Here is a 10,056-nt window from a genome sequence, read left to right as displayed (position 1 = left end):
TCTCTCTCTTTATCTCCCTCTCTCTCTCTTCCACTTTCCCTCTCTTCTATCCCTTTTATCTTCTCTCCTTCCCCTCTTCTCTCCATATTCTTCTTCTACTATCTTCCCTCTCCCCTTTTCTCCTCTCTCTCTTCCCTCTATCCTCCTCCTCCTCCTCCTACCCCTCTTCCCTTCTCCCCTCTCTTCCCTCTATCCTCCTTCTCCCCTCTCCCCTTTCCTCCTCTCTCTCTGTCTTCCGTCTATCCTCCCCTCTTCCCCTCTCTCCCCCCCTCTCCCTCTCTCCTCTATCCTACTCCTCCTCCTCCTACCTCTCTTCGCCCTACTCCCCTCTCTCTCTCCTCCTACCCCTCTCCCCCTCTCCTCCCCTCACTTCAGACGCCTCGTACACACCCTCCACCCCCCAACCCCTCTCCCCTCTCACCCTCATATCCCCCCCCCCTACCCACCATCACTGATTTCGAGGTTACCAGGTAATATGGTAAGCAATGTACCTAGTTGAAGAATATGGTGGGGGGAGGGGGAAGAAGGGGGAGGAGGAGGGAGGGAAGGGGAAGCGGGGGAGGAGGGGAAGAGGGGGAAAGGAAGAGGGGATGGTAAGGGTGGGGTTGAAAGGGTTAATGGGGAAGGGGGTGATTGAAAAGGGGGAAGGGGGAGGGTAATGTGGCAGGGGAAAAGAAGAGGCGGAAGAGCAGGAGAAACAGATAGAAGGGAATGAGGATGAGGGGGAAGGGGTGAGGAGTGAGGGTGAGGGAATGAGGGGGAAGGGGAAGGGGTGAGAGGGAAAAGGTGAGGGAGTGAGGGTGAAGGATGAAGGGGGAGGGGGAGGGGGTGAGGGGGAGGGGGTGACATGTTTTGAGTAACCTCGGCTTACTTATCCCTGCATTCTCAAGGTCAAAGGAAAGTCAGGTTCGTGTCTGGAAGAGAAGGAGGAGAAGGAGGACGAGGAGGAGGAGGAGGAGGAGGAGGAGGAGGAGGACGAGGAGGAGGAGGAGGGGAGGAGGAGGAGGAGGAGGAGGAGGAAGAGGAGGAGGAGGAGGAGGAAGGAGGAGGAGGAAGAGGAGGAGGAAGAGGGAGAGGAAGGAGGAGGAGGAATAAAAGGAAGAGGAAGAAAAATAATGAGTGGAAGACGGGAAGAGAAAAGGGAAAGAAAAGGAAAGGGGAAGGCAAGAAGGATGGAGAGAGGAAGAAGAAAAACAAAGAGAAAGAGAAAAGGTATGGAAGGGATAACCGAGGAAGAGAAAGAGAACGGAGGAGCGAGAGACAGAGAGGGAAAGAAACAGAGGAAAGAGGGAGAGAGAGTGAAGGAGAAGGGAGAACAAGATGGATTGAGAGAAGACTTGAGGTCTGGGAGAGGAGGGAGGGAGGGAGGAGGGAGGAGGAAGAGGGAGGGAGGGAAGGAGGGAGGGAGGGAGGGAGGGAGGGAGGAGGAGGGAGGAGGCAGGGAGGGAGGGAGGAGGAGGAGGCGTGGGTGGAGGAGGGAGGAGGAGAGATGGGAGGAAGGAAGAGGAAGGAGAAGGAGGCTTGGGTGGAGGAAGGAGGAGGAGGAGGAGGAGGGATGGTGGAGGAAGGAGGGAGGAGGAGAAGGAGGCTTGGGTGGAGGAAGGAGGAGGAGGAGGAGGGGGCGTGGGTGGGGAAGGAGGAGGGAGGCGGAACTGTGTAAGTGAAGGTCTCCAGTGGGACGTGATGTGCATACAAGATCTAGTACCAGTTTGTCGCCTTTAGCGTCTCGGTCATTTTGCAAGTGACCATAACAATAATGATAAAAAAAAAAAATCTTTTCAACTCCTGATACATTTCCTGATAGATGAATATATCGATTACTAATGTGTTCTATCTATTTCTGAATATATATAATTATGTCTATATTGGAACGCAAAATCATGACCAGAACGCACGTGAAAGGAAATCACATTAACGTAAAAAAAAGCGAAGTTTCCCCTCGTAATGGTGGTTCATCGAAAGAAAACGGGATCCTCCCTCGTCCTGATAACGAAATGAGTCTCGTTTTTTTGTTGTTCCGATTATTAACGTCACGAATAATGATGATATATTCGAAAACTGTATAATTTTATCTTCCTCTTCATCATCATCATCAATTTTCATACTGATTTTATTTGCTTATTTAATGGCGGGTACAGAAATTCGTGACGATGATGATGACTGTGGCGGGGATAATGATGATGAAAGTGATGGTGATGGTGATGTTTTGTTGGGCTGAATTTGCGATTTTGGTGTTGGTTTTTAAAAAGAAAAGTGTAGCGACTGTAGAAATGGGATTCATCGGTTAAAAAAAGGCAAAATATACACACAGGATATCTACCTCTCCCTCTCTGTATCGCAGGCCCTAAAAACGGACCCTTTCAACAAGATGTAGGGATCAATAGAGTTAAAAATTGGGAAATATAATGTGTACGTGAAATGCAAGAACGAGCAAAGTCTTGACTATCTAACAACCACCGGTGCAGGCGGGGAAGTGCTGGAAAAAGCCAAGGTGTTTGGAAAAGGGAAATGCACGAACGTCATTGTGTTCGATATCCCAAGGGAAATTGAAACCGAAGAAATGACGATGTACAGTGAACGCGTCATACAGGCGCGTGAACGTAAAACGACTGATGACCCAGAGAGTCATCATAACGTACGAGGGGAAGGTAATACCCAAAAGTATTAGAATGGTCGAGGGCATGACACCCTTTAGGTGTGCCGTCTTCAAATCCCTGACTCCGTTTTGCTCAAATTGTTCCGAGTGGGGCCACGGAGCACGTGCTTGTCCGCGAGACGCACCGCGATGCCGATACCGCGATCTTCCTCACAAAAGCCCAGAATGCGCAGAAAAGATTTCCGAAGGAAAAACTATCCCTAGGAAATACGTGAACTGTCGGCAGGAGCATACGGCAAATTCTCCACTGTGCGCTTACTATCCAAAGGACAGGACGGTAAGCAGCAAAGTCCCTTGCCTTAATGATGTGCGGGAGTGCCAACACCTGCAGAGATCACCTCTGATGGCCTCTGCGAAGAAAGCCATGGCACCGGCCACGGCACCAGCACCGACAGGAGTTAACGCCCCATCAACTCCAGCACCAACCCCGGCATCAGCTCTAGCTCAGCGCTCACTACAGCAGGACAAACAAGAGTTCAACAATGAAATGAAGGATCTGCTACAAATGATGCCCAAGCAGATGGAGCAGATATTCTTGATGCAGCAACAGATGGTTCAGCAATCTCAGGGGGAGAAGCATCACATCCTATGCTGATGACATCCCTATTCAGGTCTTTGATAGGGGTAAACAGGTTCTCCATAGGTTCAGTAAAAAGTGTGCTTCCCTTGGACTCATAATCAACCCTATCAAGACTAAGTACATTTCCAAATCTCATAAACTGCCATGCATTCCAAGGTTAGGTGGACAAGTTATTGCAATAACTGACACCTATAAGTATCTTGGTGTCATGGTGATTGATCCACACCTCATGTCCCGCAATTCTTAATTCACACGAGAAATTGTTCAAAATGCCAAGGAACGTTGCTTGGAACGTTTCACACCCTTACAATACATAAGTAACGGATACAGAGGTACCTCCCTAAGAGTCCTAAGGTTGATGTATATATCCCTTCTTTGATCCATGATAGACTATAGACTAGCCTAGTTGTTGATATATTGTTACACAAAGGTCTCAAACCCTTTGAAGCCTTACAAAACAAGGCCATGAGAATCATTCTTAGCTGCCCAATGACTGCTAAAGTTCTTGTCATGAGGAAAGAGCTAGACCTCCCTTCAATTCACAGTCGTATCACCCAGGTCAACACCATACTCGGCATCAGACTTCTGCAGCTTCAATCCAGACCACAAATTTCCCTTGCTTTGTCCAATGAGATTAATTACAGAGTTCGACATGCCCGGCGCCCGCGATACTCCAATCTGATACAATGAAAACTAGAATGGAAGGCCAAAACTCCCCAAACTATTCTCAGCTTCAATGTGTGGAACACTGATACTAATAATATCCCAGAAGCAACACTTACTGCACCATGGCATGGATCACATGTATATGTTCATATTGACAAATTAACAGGGCCTAAATCCATGCCTTCAGTAACAGAATTATAAGGCCATTACCTGAAATATATAGATGAAATTCTCCATCCCCCATACTACCCCTCCCCCCCACTTGCGATTTACTGTGATGTCTTTGCTGATCCTCACGGAGCAGCTAGGATTAGAGTATTAATGCCTGACATTTCTCTTAAAGAAAGTGTACAAAGGTCCAATTGGGCAAGCACAACTGATGCCGAGTCAGTAGCCATATACCATGTCATCAATAAAGGTTGTGATCAGCAGCAACACCTAGCTGTATTCTCTGACAGCCAAGGTGCCCTCTATAGACTTACTGCATTTAGTCCAGGAATTATGGTAACTAGGAACATCTTACACCAAAATTCTAGTCTATCAGAGCAGGGTATACAAGTATCACTATACTGGATACCCTCTCATATAGGAATATCAACCTTTAACGAGATGGAACAGTTAGCAAAATTAGCACTCTCCCGTGAAGAACCATACTATGCAGTACCATTATCTCTCAAGCAATAGAAAAAAAAACGTGTTTTTAGCTGTCTTCGAGAATATGAAAACCAGTTATGGACCACCGAAACACTGAAGAAATTAGGACATGGTACTAGTCAGCATTATGAAAGTATTGCAGGGGCATCTGATATTGGGAAACCATATAAAGTCTGTAATGGGCTGTCTCGGAGAGAGATTACACCAACCAGGTTACACATGGGATATCAGTACACTATACATTATGTACACGATGCAGTTTTGGAGCCAAAGCCATATCATCACTGCAAAATGTGCAGGGCTCGAACACTGCATCCTATCGATCAAACAGCACTGTCCAGAGACCAGCACTTATTGATTACATTCATTTTATTTCATATTTAGACATTGGTCTTTTCTTTGATATGACAAAAATAAAAGTATAGGCAGTTTGGATAGATGCTATAGCGTCTTATTCTGGGGTTTTGAAGGGCATATACACTGTTCTGTAAATAATTTTTTATCAAATCAAATCAAATCTCTCTCTCCACCCTAACCCCCCCTCCTTCTCTCTCTCTCTCTCTCTCTCTCTCTCTCTCTCTCTCTCTCTCTCTCTCTCTCTCTCTGTCCCAGTCTCTCACTCACACACACACACACACACACACACACACACACGATGCAAATCAGAAACAATAGTAACCATTGACTTTCAGAATATAATGCACAGCAGATAAATGGAAATATACTACAGTGATAAATTTAAAATTGCATTTTCGAAATACTTCAGGAACGAGGATGGAATTCAGCAAATTCGCTTGATAGAAAAGAGTGAATGTATTAGTGAATAAATAAACAGATAAACAGATAAATAAAAAAATTGAATAAATATACAGAACCATACAGATATATGGTTAGATACCTAGATGGAGGGGCCGCGGTGGCCGAATGGTTAGAGCGTCGGACTCAAGACTGTCACGGCGGCAATCTGAGTTCGAGGGTTCGAGTCACCGACCGCCGCGTTGTTTCCCTTGGGCAAGGAACTTCACCTCGATTGCCTGCCTAGCCACTGGGTGGCCAAGCCAGCCCAAGTCAGTGCCGGGTAAATAGAGATGGTGACTCGATAAAAACACCGGGCGGAAGGCAATGGCAAACCACCGCTCTAAAAATTGCTAAGAAAAAATCATGGAAGCCCATGATCGTCAAGGCCGCGGTGGCCGAATGGTTAGAGCGTCGGACTCAAGACTGTCACGACGGCAATCTGAATTCGAGGGTTTGAGTCACCGACCGCCACGTTGTTCCCTTGGGCAAGGAACTTCACCTCGATTGCCTATCTAGCCAATGGGTGGCCAAGCCAGCCCAAGTCAGTGCTGGTCCCAAGCCCGGATAAATAAAGAGAATGATTACCTAAAAGGTAACACCGGCACTCTCCGTGGAAAGGAACTGGGGACCCTACCACGTACTCACTCCAAGAGCATCACAACATGAAAACTACAATTAAGTATCATGCTGTGACCACGGCGGCTCAAACATGAACCTACCGTTAAAAGAAGAAGACCTAGATGGAGACAGATAAATAAATAGATAGATAGATAGACAGATATAGATAAATAAATTTATAGATAAACTGACAGATAAATAAACAAACTAATATAAATGAAAGGAAAAAAGAATCAAAATGAGGAAATGCTTTTGCGAAATCCGCGCTGTCACTCAACGAATGAAAATGTGATTGACAGCTGGCATTCAGAATCCGGGGCTATGACGTCATCGGATGGTATGAAAAGACGGAAATGGAAGAAAGGAAATGTGATAAGAGAGACGTGAGAGATTTCGAAAGAATTTGTAATATGTCATTTAAAATCAGTTTTTTCTTTCTTTCCTTTTTTTTTACCTCTTTTTTTGTGTGTGGATAGGAATTTCTTTGAGGTTTATAAAGAATTGCTTGGATATTTGAATATGTATATGGGAGGGGAAGCCGTTTCTTATATTTGAGAGAGAGGATGGGGTCGGGAGAGAGAGAGATAAAATATATATACTGTATTTGACTTCATATATATATATTTTTTAATGGTCTTGATGGAGAACGTATTTTCAATTCAATAAATCCCCTGTCTCTCCCTCTCTCAATTTTTTTTTCTCTCTCTCTCAACCTCTAAATCTCTCTCTCTTTCCCTCTCTTTCTCTTTCTCTCTCTCTCTGTTTCCCCTATTACTCCAGCCAACAAGCCTGGGGACACTTCTAGAAATCCAGGAATGAGAGAGGAGGGGGGGGGGGCGTGGAGAATATGGCGAAATCTCACATAAACGACAATTTACAAAAAAGAAGAAAAAAAAAGAGAGGAAAATATGAAAACTCCGATCCAAGTTTCGGACACGGGAGATCGAGTACTTGGACTAAGTAAACAAACGACTGGATCCCCCTGTCTTATTCGCACAGACCCATCCCAAAGATCGCCGCATTAACCCAAACAAAACCCTTTTTTTTAACGCGGAGGGTTTCGTTCATCCACTCCCTCCCTCCCCACTTCACACACCTTTCGATAGTCGTATTTTCCTCCATTAAACTGTCAAATACACAATAAAAAAAGCAAAGTGGGTTTACCTTGTTGTGGAGTGTAGTGACCGTGTTGTCACAGACGACCAAACCCTCCTTAGTAATATAAGATGTAGGAACACGAGAATTACTCATCACTGAATATAGTTTTGCCTCAGAGATTGTTAATAAACAAACAAACACACAAACAAACAACGAAAACTTTACCGAAAATTCGTTTTCACCGGAATATTGTGAAATAATTGGCACACATAGTAGTAATGTAAACAACCCTGGCTTACGAAAAGTCACTGCCACTGAACTGTCACATTTGCCGGTAGATGGCATAGATGTAAAAAGTGTTTCTGAAAAAAAGATAAGATACATGAATAAATAAATAGATATGTACATAAATAAAAGATAGAAAAACAAATAAATAAGTAAACAAATACAGATATATAAATAAATTAATAAAAAAATAGATAAAGGAATTGAGTGTGTATGAGAATAAACAACGGATGACACATATAAGGAAAATATATTTTTAAAAATACGTATTTAGTGCATTGTGAGGAATGCTGAAATTGTGAAATACATTTAAAGTACAGTACCTGAGAGTATAATTATCGTGACCTACCTGAGGAGGGAACTATTTACTACGCAGGTAAATAATTCAATGTTGGATTTTGTCGTGGGCGGCACCTGGGTACTTTGTCATAATACCCTTCTCTTTCGAGCTTATTCTTTGCCTGCGTAGGTCATTTCGTGCATTAATATGTAGTTTTTTTTCCCTCTACGAGTGAGTGTCCTTGGATTTTCCCCCCGTTTTAGTGCTGTCATTTTGTATATATACAATATTTATTCCCCCCTCCCCCTATTCTCTTCCCTCGCTCTTGCACTTCACCTTTCTTTCTCTGTATATCTTTGTCTCGAACATCTACACTCTCTCTCTCTCTCTCTCTCTCTCTCTCTCTCTCTCTCTCTCTCTCTCTCTCTGACACCTTTCCCCACCGTTTTTAGAACAGAATTGGCTCGCATTCTGCTTACAGTCAGTGAAGGAATTTAATTTCAACTCTCAAACAAAGAAAGGAAAAAAGAAAAAAAAAAACATACACATTAAAAGGTTAAAATTCCCGGTAATGTGGCCTTCCTCTTCACTGGCATTTCAAGAAGGGAAGTAAGTTGGAAGAAATGAAAAGAAAAAGAAAAAGAAAAAAACTTGTTTGTTGTGTTATGGAGTAAGGTTCGAGACAATTTCATCTTGATATTTTTCTGTCAATGTTATATATATCTCATTTTTCTTTTGTAACATGGAAGTTATCACAATCGTTTTTTTATTGTAATATGTGCAAAATAACTTTTTTTTTTCATTCTGTACCACAATTCCCTTCTTTCCTACCCCTCTTTAAAAATGTATTAATTCAATCACAATTCTGTCATATTCCATTCAAATATGGACTTTCATTAAGCATCACAACATTTTCTCTCTCCTTTTTTGCAAAATATACATGCACTATCAAAGTCTTTCTCGCTCTCTCTTTTATAACATGCATTCCTCAACACAATTCTCACTGCCTGTAGCTACTCCTTAAAGTACTCAGAACTCCCAGGCAAGGCATGTTCTCGACTACAGGATATAAAAGCTTGAGGTCTTCTTTATAGCCTAAACCTCCTAACATTATTTCATTCTGTATCGTGGTCGCTACAAAAGACGAAAACATCAAATTGGTCTGACGTACAGACTTGCAAAACGAAGATTATTTTTTATTTTCACATAGAAAGTCAATAGAAATAGAAAAGTCCTTGGTATGCAGTTATGCGATCCGCAATTAATGAAATTATAAATTCCTTTTTTGAGACTGTGGAAACTATATCCGAAAAATATTGCGCTCTGATTGGCTGGCTGGAGTGTATCACATAAAGGATAATCATGTATATATAAAGGTTTCGGTAAGTGCTACAAGAATAATGCGAAGTATAAAATTATTACTGAATGTTAAGATGGAATAATTATTTATTACCTCAAGACTGAGGAGTTGACGGAGGGACACTAACTTTCTCGTTGTCTACGTTCTTTTTTTATTCGTGATGCGGTTATTTTTGTTATTTGGTTCTGTTCTATTTCTTGTTGATTTCATTCTTTATATTTTTTCCTTTCTTTTTTTCGTTTATTTTTATTTTTATCTTTATTTTTCTTTATCATTCGCGTGCCTATAGGAACGTCAAAGGGAAAAGGAGAGAGAGAGAGAGAGAGAGAGAGAGAGAGAGAGAGAGAGAGAGAGAGAGAGAGAGAGAGAGAGAGGAGAGAGAGAGAGAGAGGAGAGAGAGAGAGAGAGAGAGACAAACATACAAGACCGAAAGAGAAACCAAACAGACAGCCAACTGAGAGACCGAGAGAGAGAGAGAGAGAGAGAGAGAGAGAGAGAGAGAGAGAGAGAGAGAGGAGAGAGAGAGAGAGAGGAGGAGGGGGAGAGCGAGGAGAGAGAGAGAGAGGAGAGAGAAACAAACATACAAGACCGAAAGAGAAACCAAACAGACCGCCAACTGAGAGACCGAGAGACAGAGACCCAAGACGTGTAGGACAAATCAGCTTCAGACAATCAGCTCATCTCTCGGGTGGCGAGGTTTGTGGGCGTGAGGGCGGGCGGGCGGGCGGGCCAACTGGCTAAAAGTGACCACCACATCGATGACTATCAGTTCAGAAACCACCACCAGGTAAAAAGTGAACTTGACTCAACCAGCAATTTATGTGCTGTAATTACCTCTTGACCCTTAGCTTGTTTTAAGGGTCAAATGAGCTCGGTTTCCACGTTCACAGGTCGTTGGGGGTAAAGGGGTAGGGGTTTAGGGGATGGGGGGGGGGAGAGGAGAGAGGAAGGAGGAGTAGGAATTGGAGAGGGATGGAAAATTGAATAAAGTGGGGAGAGGGGATGGGGAATGGGGTAGAGTAGTGAGAAGAGGAGAGGTGTTAGTATGGGGAGAGGGAAAG

The 10,056-nt window shown here is 43.5% G+C and overlaps 1 protein-coding gene across 2 annotated transcripts in view; it reads left to right on the top strand.

Moving 5' to 3' along the window:
* The window catches only part of LOC119575003 (neuronal acetylcholine receptor subunit alpha-4-like), a 154,668-nt gene that overhangs the window by 40,509 nt on the left and 104,103 nt on the right, over positions 1–10,056 (top strand). The gene's annotated exons all lie outside the window — the stretch shown is intronic.

Source organism: Penaeus monodon, chromosome 7 (assembly GCF_015228065.2).
Source record: "Penaeus monodon isolate SGIC_2016 chromosome 7, NSTDA_Pmon_1, whole genome shotgun sequence".
Lineage (NCBI taxonomy): Eukaryota > Metazoa > Arthropoda > Malacostraca > Decapoda > Penaeidae > Penaeus > Penaeus monodon.
The sequence above is the reverse complement of the archived record's forward strand: the minus strand, read 5'-3'. Positions and strand labels throughout refer to the sequence as shown.